The sequence below is a fragment of the Thunnus albacares genome, chromosome 23 (genome assembly GCF_914725855.1).
Source record: "Thunnus albacares chromosome 23, fThuAlb1.1, whole genome shotgun sequence".
NCBI lineage: Eukaryota > Metazoa > Chordata > Actinopteri > Scombriformes > Scombridae > Thunnus > Thunnus albacares.
This window is the reverse complement of record NC_058128.1, coordinates 12250473-12264802: the sequence shown is the minus strand read 5'-3', so window position 1 is coordinate 12264802 and position 14330 is coordinate 12250473. Positions and strand designations below refer to the sequence as shown.

At 39.2% G+C, this 14330-nt stretch overlaps 1 protein-coding gene across 2 annotated transcripts in view; it reads left to right on the top strand.

Moving 5' to 3' along the window:
* cacna1c (calcium channel, voltage-dependent, L type, alpha 1C subunit) overlaps positions 1 to 14330 on the top strand; it is a 150782-nt gene that overhangs the window by 22783 nt on the left and 113669 nt on the right. The gene's annotated exons all lie outside the window — the stretch shown is intronic.

Below are 14330 nucleotides of genomic sequence, written 5' to 3'. Positions count from 1 at the left end.
TCACATCAAAAGATGAATATCAGTTAGCTTTTGCTTGTGGGTTCTTTATTGTTTATTGTTGAGAGGCCAGTGGGAGGCAGGTTGGTCATGATCAATAAAGTGGCCTTGTTCACACTGTAAATTGCTGCTTCCACTCATATGCGTTCACTAAAATCTGTTCATCAGGGAATCGATGTGCATTGAAAAGACTGTGTCATTTTATGACAGGCAGCATAGTTGGAGACCAATGCTTTTGCAGGTTTCACCCCATTAACTACAAATTGGGTATACTATATATTGATGTCACCCGGTTTCCAGGGCATATGTTCTGGCACTTTTGAAAACCTCCTCTGTGGTGCTTTAAAGGGAGCTTCGACATCTGACGGGTTGGCTGCTCAAAAGCATTGCATTCATGAGCTATGTGCCTGGGACATCAAACCTGAAAGATAAACAGGAAGAATACATGGACATCATATAAAGGCCATTGTAAATTTGGTGGTTTATTGAATGGAAACAGTTGCCAATAAGTATTTAACTCTCAGATGTCAGAATTGGATTGAAAACATCAACAAAGAAGTGTTTTCAAAAGAGAAACTAATAGAAACCAGTGAAATAAATCTAAACACATATGGTACTGTATAGAGATAAAAGAATTAGTTGATGAAACAATTACCCAATGGAAACAAACTTAGTTAATCTTTTTTGGGGGGGGAATTTATTAATCATTACAGTCATTTTTCAAGCAAAAAAGCCAAAACATTTGCTGCTTCCAGTTTCTCAAATGTGAGAAACAGCTTTTCTTTGGCTTTTCTTTGTTGCATATGACAGTAAATATTTATGGTTTCTTGACTGTTGGACTCGGGGAAATTGTTGTAGACATTTTTCACTATTTTTTGACATTTCATAGACTAAATTAATAATGGATTATAGAGAATATAACTGGTAGACTAACCACAAACAAAAATAGGAATATAAAAACAAGGTTGTTGCTGCCCTTGTTCTGTATGCTTGGGAAAGTATACACGGGCACAAACATGCAAAACCCAGTTTGCCATTCTTTTAAGTTTAATTAGCAACTTTTCAGTTATTAGTTATTTAAATGGGCTCTTTCAGCTGCATCACAAATGCAGATATTGTGTTTGCTGAGACAGCTTCTGTTGTGATTTGGTGCTATATAAATAAAACTTGACTTGACTTTTTCTTCTTTTTTTCTTTTTTGTGTTACCGCTGACTTTACTTGGAACATATATAATACATAGCAAAATATAAGAAACACAAGGGATGAAAAGCTTTTATTGCATTAGGAAAAAAGCTTGCATTGTCTAGTGTACTTATGTTTAACGTTGTGAAGCCAAACTGAAACTAACATTGCATGACTAACATGGTAGCTAAATGTACAGAGCATTATGTGCTGTCTATCCGGGATTCATCTGTGTCTATTCAGCCATACAGCTCACATACTCCATGTGTATTTGTGCCAGCTACAGTATCTGGATCATTGACCACACCTATTATCTCTCATTCCCTACTATTCTTTCTCTCCTCTGTCTTTTTCTCTCATCACCTTTCTCTTTTCCTGTCCTCCTGCTTTGTAGGACAACTATCAGGTGTGTCTCCGTGTGCGTGTGCGTGCATGTGCGTGTATGACAGCGACCTCCCTCCTCTGCACCCCCCCCCACGCCCCCACCCCCCACCTCCTCCCGCTCCTGGGAGGTGACCCAGTTTCCCATGATCCAATGCGGCTGCCTCTGCTGCGTTGTTGCCGTAGCGATATTGCGAGGCCCTTTAATGCCGACTGTGACTGCGCCATGAATAATGGATAGAGAGAGTGACAGAGTATTACACAGTGGGGTAAAGCAAGGGGAGGATGAGTGAAGAGAGGGAGAGGCAGAGACGTAAGGATAAAGGAGGGGAGGATGGAGAGAGTTGGGATATTAGGGGAAGAGAACTATTGAAAGAAGGGAGCAAGTGTTATAGAAACGGAGGAGCAAGGGAAAAGTGAGAGAATAAGGAGAGAAAGAAAGAAGGAAAGGTGACAGTTCTGGAGGGAAAGAAGAAGAGAAGGTATGGAAAAGTGAGAATATTGGAGAAAAAGAGGGATTAAGTTAGACAGGAGAAGATCAAGAATTAGAAAAACTTGAAAACATACATCGAAATATTTAAGTCTCTGTATAGTATGTAAAGAGTTTGACATGTGAAGGCTGTTTTCACATCCATCTACTGAACAAGGAGTGTTTCTATGAGCTCACCTTAAATCTGAGTTTAAGAATCGTGCCAATGTCCAATATGCAACCCGCACGAGTGTGATGTGGAAACCTGAAACCTCCAATGCACATACTCTGAGAATGGACTTAAATGAGAAGGGTTAAATTTTTTGAAATGAGCATTATTTGCTTATTCATAGATTCTGGATTTGATAATGAGGCAAAACGGAGTAGATTTAATTTTAAGAATTCTTAACAAGGTGGGCGCCCTGGTAGTCACACCCCTCTCTCTCCCACCATGTTTCCTGTCTCTCTCTACACTGCTGTTTATGTATAATAATAAGACAAAAATCATTCTCAACCAGGTAATTGACCGTTTTTGTGGGGGGAAAAAACATCCTGTATCATACAAAAATACATTTTTAAAGCTTATTATTCAAAGAATATTTTTATATGAAAACGTATATGGAAGGGATCTTTATATTAGGTTTGGAAGTCTGTCTACACTAATGGAAATCATCATTTATGTTGCAATATGCATAGTGTACTCATTTCTCAATAATGCAAATTCCATTCGCTAAAACAAATATATCTATATTTATATATTTTTATATCATATCTATATTATTATACTGTATACTATAAATTGACCTGTTCACCAGCCTGGTTTTATTGATATGACAAGTGTTGGCTTATGGGTAGTGCAGTTCAGCTTTCTTTATTGACATTGAAGGCCAGACGTACAAGTTTAAGAGGTCACTATACGTACATTTAGTGAGCCAGACAGGCTTGGGGGACACATTCTGGTGTGTATGTGTGATTGCTTGTGTGTCTGTGTGGTTTTGTGACCGTTTGTGTAGCTTGTAGTTAATCTCTGTTACTGCTGACTGCAGCACACACCTGTTGAATAGCACTTTAGCTGTCACACACACACCAACAAACACAATCTTTCTCTCAAGCAGACACATACACACAGAGGCATGTAGAGGTGGCTACCCATTACCTTTCTGCCAGAGATGTCAATCCTTGGGCTAGCATTGAGTTTGCACAGCAGCGGGTTCCCACACAGACACACACATACACACACAAACACACACACACACACAAATGAATCAAACACACAGCAAATGTTTTCTCTCATTGGCTACTGTGGATAATATATTTTACTTCATCTAGAAGGCTTCAAAGTGACCACATAGCCCTTTACTTCAAAGCAGAAAGTTCACACAGGCATGCATACATTTGCCCAATAAAAGAAATCAAAGAAAAAAAGTACAGCATTTCAGCAACCAGCCATGCTTGCTTAACGGATGTTGTAGGGGCTGAAAACATGTCTTGCCCCTCTGTTTTCCTGTAGTAAATTCCCCAGTGTGTTAATTGCACATGCACAATTCTAAAGAGCCAGCTGTAAAGCTGTAAAGACTTTCTTGTTTTAAACCAAGACCTCTATAAAGACAGAGGGGATAGAGTGTCACTGTGAAATGCAAGTTTACATGGGAGTTAAAAGTTGCAGTGAAGTTGTGATTCACACAGGCCTGATCTACCTACAGGGATGTGTTCATAGACACATAAATGTCTTTTCACAATATCATGTTCCGCTATTAAACCATTTATCTTTGATACATTTCACCATTTGTCTTTACATAACACTTGTCACTCTCAGAGGTAAAATATTTCAAATTTTAGCTTTTACAGAAATGGCAGGCCCACCTTTTGTCTGTTAAAGATCATTAACGATTAATCTCTCTATTAATTTATTGATTAATCAATGTCTGAAAACAGAGAAAACACATCTTCAAATTGCTAGTTTTGTCCGACAAGCACTCTAAAACCCAAAGATATGAATTTTTATTTATTTACACTGACATAAACTACATAAAAACAAAAAATCTTCACATTTGCGAACATGGAACTAGCAAATATGTCATTTTTGCTTGATCAATAACCATAATTTTCTGATTGTTCCAATCAACGGATTGGACAAATGATGTTTTGTCAGACTCATGAACAAATCATTTTAGTGAACTGCATCATTTGTAATTCATTTTGCAGCTCTGCTAACTACAATTAGAGCTTTACATTTCAGTTCAGCGGTACATCAACATTTCCTTCTTTATGTATTCCTCCAGTTCCACTTGTGAACTTGAGTATAATCATAAAAATCCTCTGTTGCAGCCAAATATGGGTCATTAAAAAGATGGGTCCACTTATGTGTCTAGTTGGTGATCATAACCAGACAGACAACCACAAACACAAATTGAGGACAGTGAATCAGGCTTTTGTAAATACTGTACCCACCTGGATAAAACCCCCAGGCTTCATATGCAGCAGTGCCACACACAGTACATGAAGAATACATGCAGGTCTTGAGATCTAACATAAATAAATAGTGCAAAACATTGTCCAAAACATCCATTTCCTGTCTGTGGTCTGTTTTAATGAGCTACTGCTTCTTGTCTTTAAAGCAGTCTGTCTTTCTCAGTGTGAGGAGTTGCTTTGTGGTAAATCTCTCTTTTCTTTCTGACTTCACTGTAGTTATAAAAGGATACAGATTGTTTCACAGCAATAATGACTTGGCAGTGAGATTCAAGCCAAACTTTTAGGTTGCCAGGCAACTCCAGCGACACGAGTGACCGTATATGGACATTTCTGTTTTTATCTTTGCTTTCGACTTCCTGTCACTGTGACTCTCTTCTCACACTTTCAATGTTTCTTCTCTTTAACTCTCTGTCTTTGACTGCAGTCAAGTGTTATCTTCATCATCACTTTCTGCAGTCTTTCTGTCTTTTCTTACACTCTAGTATTTCTGTTTTTTACACTCTTATAAAAATCTCTCACTTATTCCATCTGTCTTTGTTTTAGAGATGCACCAATCCACTTTTTACTTGAATTTGAGTATCTGCCAATACCGGTATTGATAACAGAGCTCTTTTTTCTTGAATATTATTATTATTATGATTATTATTGTTATTATTGTTGTTGTTGGTTTTATGTGTAAGGTTACATGAGGCTGTAGTAAACCATACAGCACTTCTTATTAAAATAAAAAATAAAAAATTACAAAAATGCATTCAATTTAACATGCATTAATTGAACTGTAGGATAAGTAGACTTTACTATTGCTATGGCAACTCCTTTAATGTTTTGAAAAAACAAGTGCATCGACTAGTAATTAGATTTCTATACTTTTTTCCAGACTGGTTGTGTTTGTTTTCAGCTGCAGGGCGTTGGCTAGCTTAGCTTCTTAGCCAGGTGGGAAAAACAAGCACTTTTTTTTTGCTAATTGTTCTGGTCTATTTCACAATTCTTTCACCGTATGCTCACCACTGCTGCTGTTTATCCTGAACGTGAGAGTGTCACTTTGTGGTCACCAAGGTTAAACTTTCCTGCTTCAGTGTCCAGACCGCAGTCGGGAAGCAGAGGGGAGACTCTGTGTTCTGTTCCAGGGCTGATGTTGTCTCTAAGTTCTGGGCTAACCCACTTCACTTTAATCAGCAGGTGGCAAGCAAGACACGGGAACTTAGATTGGATCTTGAGAAGTTGTAGCATTTATTCACTGACGAATAGACTGTGCACACATTGCACTGCTAGGTTCACAGCTATATATAGTGAATTACATCTGTATCAGCACCCAAAAACCGATATTATATTGGATTGGTCCCAACTCCACTGTGTTTGTCTTTCTTTTATTGTTTCTTTTTGTTCAGATCCGGAGCTTGTTGGCAAAGGTGGTGAGGTTGGAAGGGCAGAAAACTTGAGAATAAGTAGAACGAAGGGACAAAGTGAGCAAAGTAATGATATAAATAGATATAAATAGAGAAAGAAATGGATGAAAGTAGGAAAGGACAGTTACATAGGACTTAATATATTGATAGTGAAGAGCAAAGACAACACACAAACACACACACACACACAAACAATGTACTGTATGTACTGTACATCTTTGTTCATGGACTATAGTTAGTCACTGCTGCCTAGCAACCTTTGCTCTTTCTGTCACGATAAAGCCACAAAGGACACAGATTTTCTGTGTATAATTCTAATCTCAGTCTGTGTATAATGTAACCAACATGTTCCTCCTTTTCTCTGTTTCTCCCTCCCAGTTTTCTTAACCTAACCATTTTCTGTTTTTCAACACATCGGGTGTTTAAACATTTATAATTAGTCCCAACCACTTGCAAATTCTGCTCTCACCTTGAACACTTTGGAAATAAGAAAATTAAGGTGGCAACTAACTATTATATTATTATCTTTACATAGATGACTAAATTTGCTCAATTAATAAAAGGTGAAATATTCAAAATTAGTTGTTTAATTGTAAGACCAACAGTTCAAAACTCAAAGATATTCGGTTTACTATCAAGACACAGAAATGAAGAAAGTCTTCATATGGAAGAAGCCTGAACCAGCGAACATTTTACATAAATGTTTCATAAATAAGGCCAAATCTCTTCATGAAGATCATCAATACAGTTCCCATAACTTTTAGGGAAGTCTTGCATGTCTACATGTCTACATACTGTATAAATAATGTTTGGCAATACTTTTGACATCATTTTGGAACAGTTTATCTTCATTTTTCTGTGATTTCATGTCCAGATCCTGAAATCTCTGACTTTTAAAAACCACACTTTCTGGGCTGTTCTTTCTGTTTTGGAACAAATACCACCTGTCACATGTTTAACTGATCAAAGACAGGGGACTGTGCCACAAATGCGTATCCAATGTGGCGACAAACGTTGTTGTTAAGCCTTTCACTTTCCATTGTAATATGTGGATTTACTTTCTTTGACTTAAAAACACTCCCAGTAACTTCTTCTAGTCTTTAGCATAAGCTCGGCAGTCATGTAATGCAGCCAACCTGCAGCCAATACTGTACAGTGATACAACAGATTGTCAGTGGTGTAGCTATGAAATGAAATACTACTAATTATATAGCCATGGGGTAACAGGCTAAGATGCACATGAAAGCATCCTCCTTCTTTTCTCTTTCCTCTCCTCCTGCTCCTGTCCTCTCCCCTCTTTGCTTCTTATCTCTTTACTTCTCTTCCTCTTTCAGTCTCGCTCTTTCTGTGTCTGCTCCCTGATCTAATTAAAATACCATCTTCAATTCACTGTTGAACCCCCTCCCTTCTTCTTCTCCGTGCTTTGCTGCAGTGTAAACACGCTGTGTCATATTAAAAGTCTGAATCGGCTGTGTCATGATTCGGAAGCTTAGTGGCTGATCCGCCATGTTTGACAATTTGACTGTGCCATGTTAGATGGGACTGTGGCAGGGATTTTGAAGATACATTATGTTTAGGCATGCTTAGGGCCATAATTGCCACCATGGAATTGATCCGGGGGTGTGAGCAGGTTCTGTCATGTCGGAGGCTGCAGCTATGGATTCAATTCCCACTTCAAATAGATTACAGTGTGTTTCTAAAATGTGTCTTTTCTAAAATGGAGGTGGTTGACGATGATGCAGTAACACAGACCAATGTTGCTTCCAGTAGTGGATTTTTTTGTGTCTTAACTATCTATCTCGTTGTCTTGCAGTCATTTTTCCTTCTCGCCCCTAGTGTTCCCCCTAATTCACACACATTTACACAAACACCATCACACTCAAGTAAATGTGTGCACATGCTGTAAAGCACTCACAGGAAAGTATTGAAAGAAAAAGACCACTAAATTCATTGAGGTGCTGTCAGATTAACCCACACATCCACTGACAGACCACCAACTCTTCCTCCATCCTGTGTTGATCTGCTGATATCTCATCAGCTCCTGATGAAAGCTGACAGATTGACAGTGTGAAGCGCCACTCCTATTGGTCCAGAGCTATGATGTAACCTCGTCTGTGTGTCGCGTACATAGTTGAATGAGTGTTAAATTCTAATCTAATTCTAATCTTGAATCTTCTGACCTCGAAGTCAGATTTAATTACGGACTGAAACACTTAGAGATAGATTGAAATGTACACCCACCCGTCCACTCACGCACAAAGGAACATACAGTATGATACTCTGGTCAAAACAGCATGAATTCAGCTTTGAGGGAGGCAAAGACAGATTGAGTTTCAGATGGTTGGCTTTTGTCACTGAAACCAATGAATTCTGCCAACAGCATGCTAGCAACCTATCTTACACGTAGCTCTACTAATAGATCAGTGTGCAATGCTAACAAAGCTTGAAAGCCATTTGTTATTTACTTTAACTGATGGTTTTATGTAGATACTTTTAATCCAAAATGTTCTAACATGCTTGATGAGAAGAATAACATACTAAGGGTTGAATTATGAAAGCATCTTTAAAAAAAGAAATGTGCTCTATGTTTTCGCACACGCTGTCTCTCACTTCCATCTAATTTTGTCTTTTCTGTCTCGCTAATTTTTCTTGTTTCCCATCCTCTTCTCTCTCTCTCTCTCTCTCTCTCTCTCTCTCTCTCTGTCTCCCTCTCTCTCTCTCTCTCTCTGTTGCTACCTGGCAACAAGCTGGTTTCCTTGGTGATGGAGCTTAGTAGCCTCACATTTGCAGAGACGGGGGTGTGTGTGTGACAACTGGTACACACAGTGAGCATGCAGCAAACGCATGCTCGTACTTATGCATGCACACACACACGCACGAGAAGCACTTTATACACACAGACACTGATACACACAGAAATTAACACACAGCCTGTTTTTAAAAATGAATCATTCAATGAAAGGGTGACTGGAAGAGTGGTATGAACATAACACTATACAGAAATAATAAAATAAGATTAAGATGAGGCCTTGAAAGAATGAAAGATTTACAATATAGCCACATAGGGACAGGGGTGACTTTTATGTACTTTTGCTCAAGGGCTGTTTTTCATGGTTTGGCTGAGGCGTTTTTTTAGTCCAGTTAAGGCGAATCTTCATGTTGCAGCATGCAATATTTTAGACAGCGTGTGTTTACAACTGTGTGGTAACAGTTCTTAGAAGGTCCTTTCCTGTTTCAACATAGCAACGCCCCCATGCACAATGAAGAAATGCTTCTCTGAGTTTAGAGTGGAAGAACTTGACTGGCTTGCAAGAGCCTTGACCTAACCGTAACCTTAACACCACTGGAATGAATTTGAACACCATCCATCACTTAACATCAGTGCCCAACCACACTAATGCTCCGGTGGCTGAATGGGAGAAAATCCCTGCAGTCAGGTTTCAAAATCTTGCGGAGAGCCTTCCCAAAGAAGTGGAAGCTGTTGTAGCAGGATATTAAAGGCCATGTAATAAAATAGTCACTTATTACTAGTTTTTTATTGCCTATTGTTAGCCATCTTTTTTTTGTGGGTTAAGACTAATGCTTTTTATGTGTCATGTATTTATGTAGTTAGTTTCCCACTACAGGAAAAGCGGAGAAAGTCTCACAATGAAGAGCCATGAGTTTCACTTTATAAATGTGAATTCTGCTTATATGGTGTCTGCCTTTGTCAGCTTTCAGGTTGTGTCACAGCTCTGCCTTTTTCAATCCTCAGGAGCCAGATTTATTCATCAAATGCATTGCCTGAGAGGTGTGCTGCAAATTTAAGAAATTGCTAGTCAGTGTATAAAAGAACCATGAGAAATCGTCTCCCTCTGTGACTTTCACACTCAAGTTTTAGGTTGTAGTCACAAGGGAGACAGATGGGCTGCGAAGAAGATGGGTTTGGTTACAGTGTGTCCAAGGGAGAAAGAGAGAGATGTTTATCAAGCACACTGCAGCTACACTCTCACACACATTCTCAAACTCCGGTGGTGCAGCTCTGTTCTGTTTACCATGTTTGGAGAAAGAAGGTGAACAAGTGACACTAAGAGAGAGGGAAAGAGAGAAAGAGAGAGAGAGAGAGAGTCTCTTCAGTGTTAAGATGACATTTTAATTAGTCAGACAGGCAAAGAGGGATGGAGGGAGGAGTGCAGACAGGGAGTTTCATCTCGTCTCTGTAAACTGAAAACTTCATGGCCAAAATTATATTAGCTTTTATGTGTTCACGTATTTGTATTTAGTCTAACCACTTCAGTATTTATAATTACATGCGGTTTTTAATTAGCTGGCACTGGCAACCTCTATAGCGTTCCATAAGTGTCATTATCTTACACTGACTACTCCTTACACTGTAATTGTCATCAGCAAGCTACTTGACTTCCTGTGATTGAGCTTGTGAATTGGAGAAGCCTATTTCAGTGAATCTTAAAGGCACACTACGCAGGATTTTCCTAAAAAACAATGTATAGACAACAATACATAAATATACAAAAATAATCCCTCTCAATCATCACTTATGACCCACTAAAAGTGTGTGGCGGTGTGTTTATCTACAGAGATTCTGCCTTCTGCCAGTATTTTCTTAATATTTTGCTGTGTTCAGGACACTTATGGGCATCAACCTTTGGGCAATAGGTGTGTAGCCCCCAGCCAATAACAGCATGCCAGGTGTGAGGTCGAGACTCTATAAAAATGACCAGGTTACGTTGTTGTCCCCGTCTCTCCCCTCTGCTCTCTGTCTGTGTGTCTGTTTGACTGAGGGCGGGGCTGAACTCCACACACACACACATGCACGCGCAGAGCTGAGAGGCCACAGTGGACAGGATTAAGCTCACAAAATCATCTTCCCACAGGGTTGTGCGGAAGTGTGGGCGTATTTATTTGTGCTCTCGAACGTAACTGCCGTGAAACAATCAGAAATAACGTTTTATGTATCTGATTCACTGTTTTGTTCTCGCTAGCGCCGTTCGCTCTCTTCATTCACTCTCTAGCTAACTCAACCACTGCTGCTCTGTCTCTCTCTCACTCTGCTCTCAGCTCGCTCTGGTGTCGTTGAGCCGGGGAGGAGGGGCCAACTTTGAATGTTTTGTTTACAAACAACAACCAACAAATCCTGCATAGTATGCCTTTAAAGGAGGAACATGTTGTGGTTTGTAATGCGGACCCAAACGCAGACACAGACTAGGATTGAGATGATGAAGAGGTTATATTGCCAGGGTAACGGGGAATGGTGGTGGAAGGAGCAGGGAGGAAGATGGCTGAGGCAGAGAGCTGGAGGGTGGTGATGAATGAGGGAGAATGGCATGGGCTGGCAGAAGGTGGCAGGTGGTAAGTGGGTTGGAGAGCAGGCAAGCAAGCAGGCAAACAGGCAGGCAGACGAGTTATGATCCTGGAGCACTGGAAAGAAAGACAGCAGTTAGAGAGAAGTTCAACATTAGGAAACAATCACCATAGGACAAGAGTGGCCCGGAGAGTTAACTACCACTGTGGCTGAAACAACAATCTGGCGACAAGTGGGTGAAGAGCTGGAGTAGATATGCTGCAGGATGATGAGCTTGATGGAAGACAGGTGTGTGCAATCAGCATGTAACCAAGAGCCAGGAGAGACAGGGAAGGAGCACCACACCCACGCCACACAGACACAGAGGCTGAATCCAAATATCCGCTGTCTGGACTTGTGGACTGAGTCCTCACGGACTTCAGTCGTACATACCGTGACATGTTCACCTCTGCGCTCTGAGACGGGACTTAAGACCTCCAGTATTTCCATAGAGATACATTGAAATTCCTGACCCTGTAACTCATTTCAAAGTGTTTTTCTGAACATCTCCTAATGGTTCTGATATGTGCAGCGCTGCTGGTTTACAAGTCTGGTGAGACTGCTCAGTGAGATTTTCTCTTTACATGAACTGCAAAACACTGCTAATATTATATTCACATTAAATCCTTAACTGAGGACCTTCACATTGTAGATGGACTAAAAAAACAACTTTCCCCGTTTAGTTTAGCAGATTATCATAAATAAATCCAAAAGTTATTAAGCCTATAAGCCTATTATTCTGTTTGTACATTATACCTCACTACATCAATTAATTTATACAACAAAAGTGAAAAAAACAAATGTCAAGTAAATATTTTATATAGTCTATTAATATTATTATGATAATTACTTTTTATTATTGATAATAATAATTAGTATTGCACCCACTCTCTGGAAGTCTGCAGAAAGTCTGCTTGAGGGCCCTTGTGGACTTGATGAATTGCGGATTTGGACAGCCGTCAGCACTCGCAGACGGTGCGGTGATGTCCGGACATTTGGACTCAGCCAAGGAGACAGACAGGGGAACACAAGGAAACATGAGGGAAACTAGAGGCACAGCTGTAGCCGTGACAGAACATTGTTACAAAACATGTTGGAACTGGATACTTTTTAATGCGGCCCAACAAGATGATGAAATCACTATCAAAATGTTAAACAGGAATATTGTTGCAATATTAATATATATTACAATATAACAAATGTAAGCAAAATGATATAAAATCATGACATTGATTGTGTTGTCATGTATTACATCAGACAAAACTTATTTTGATGCCTTTTAATTATGGTTTGCTTCGATCTGTCCAAACAATAGAATTTTATAAAATGAAGGCACGATACAATCAATATAATTCCACCAAAGGTGAATATATGATAATGTTGAATATTGAATTATTGCCCAGTCATACAGCGCCCCCCAGGAAAAAGTTCAGCCAAATTCTGACACTTGACGTCTTGTGATCAGTTTAGTTAGTAAATGACAACCTAAACGATTGTCACAATCATTAAATATGCGGCATTAGCTGAAAAGTTCTGCTCTTTTTTCTCTTTATTTTCCCTAAATAAAATGCTGATGGTCCTGCGATGGAAGAACCACAATGAATCCACATTAACAAATGTACTTGTTTATGAAAAACACAAGTACATTACCTAGTAGATAATAAAAATGCAGATAAAACTGTCTCTATTATGTGCAGTGGTAATGCTTGTATTACTGTATTTCTAAAAAAACACAAGAAGCCTAAACCCTCATCACTGGTCCAGTTAAATATTACATCTGTTTGGTCAAAACTGGGCCATTCCCAAAAAAAGAAAAAAAAAAAGAAAAGCCCAACAGTTTTTGTACTTACTGTAAAACAGATGTTCGTAATACCTTTGGGAAGACTTGTGTGTCTCTTAAAAATGATTTTAGCGGTAGTAATATTAGTAGTGCTTATGATAGTAGCCAAGGGTGTGACTTTGGTTTGGGAATTGGGGGGTCCACACAATAAGGTCTGGGGGTCCTCTCCTAAAAAAAAATAAATTGTGATTTGAATCCCATTTCCTGCATTTGTACATACGTTTAGGGACTACAGTAATATGTAACCCACCTGCAACTTAGTGCTGCTTCTTCCTGCCTCACACTCCCTGTCATTCATAAGTACCTCCACCTCATCTGATCTCTGATCTGAAAGCAGTTCAATCAATCAATCAATCAATCAATCAAACTTTATTTATATAGCATCTTTCAAACAAATAAAATGCAATTCAAAGTGCTTTACAAGTGACTGACAGATCTTATTTAGAGACTAACGCACACCAAAGCAGTTAAAAAAGCAAAAAAAGGTTAATTGAATAAGACAACAATAAAAGATGGATAGTTAAGATGATACAATATAAATAAGAAAAGATAATACAAGCAATAAAACTAACAAAAATATAAAATTGTGAAATACTACACAAAATAAATAGCTCCTCTCAGATAATTTGGAAACGGATCCTCTGGAAATCCATATGTGGCTATAACGCCACATAACGAGATATAACGAGACCATATCTTTACAGACATCAAAACAGATGAAAGAGCAGGGGGAGTTAACAGATAATTAGAATAGTTATAATCAAAATTTACATAAGTTCTCTTTCAAACCATAAACAGGACATACACAGCGGAAATTACGCCCCAGGTAGTAGCAGTTGTATCAATAATAACAGTTGCCAGTTGAACTGTTTAAGAGGCATCAGGTGAGGTTTGCGAGTGAGGGAGGCTTCGGCTCTGAGTGGCCTCGTCTTCCACTGCTGCCTCCTTAACTGGTCCTCATATCACAGAGAGGCTAATTGGAGAGGAATTACCTCAACAAGTCCTAATGACATGCTAGCTACAGACACAGAGGGCTCTCTCCTTCAACGGTAATGAGTCAAACTCTCAACACGTCTCAGTGGCTTGCTCTCATTTACCTGCTTCTTAGCCAGACGTGGGGGTTTGTTAAACGCCTGAGAGTAGACGACGAGAATATTGCGGTTTATGGAAAACATCAGGAAGAATGGGTTAGAAATGGTCATACCGGTTGTATTTAAGAGATTTTAATATGTTAATGTGAT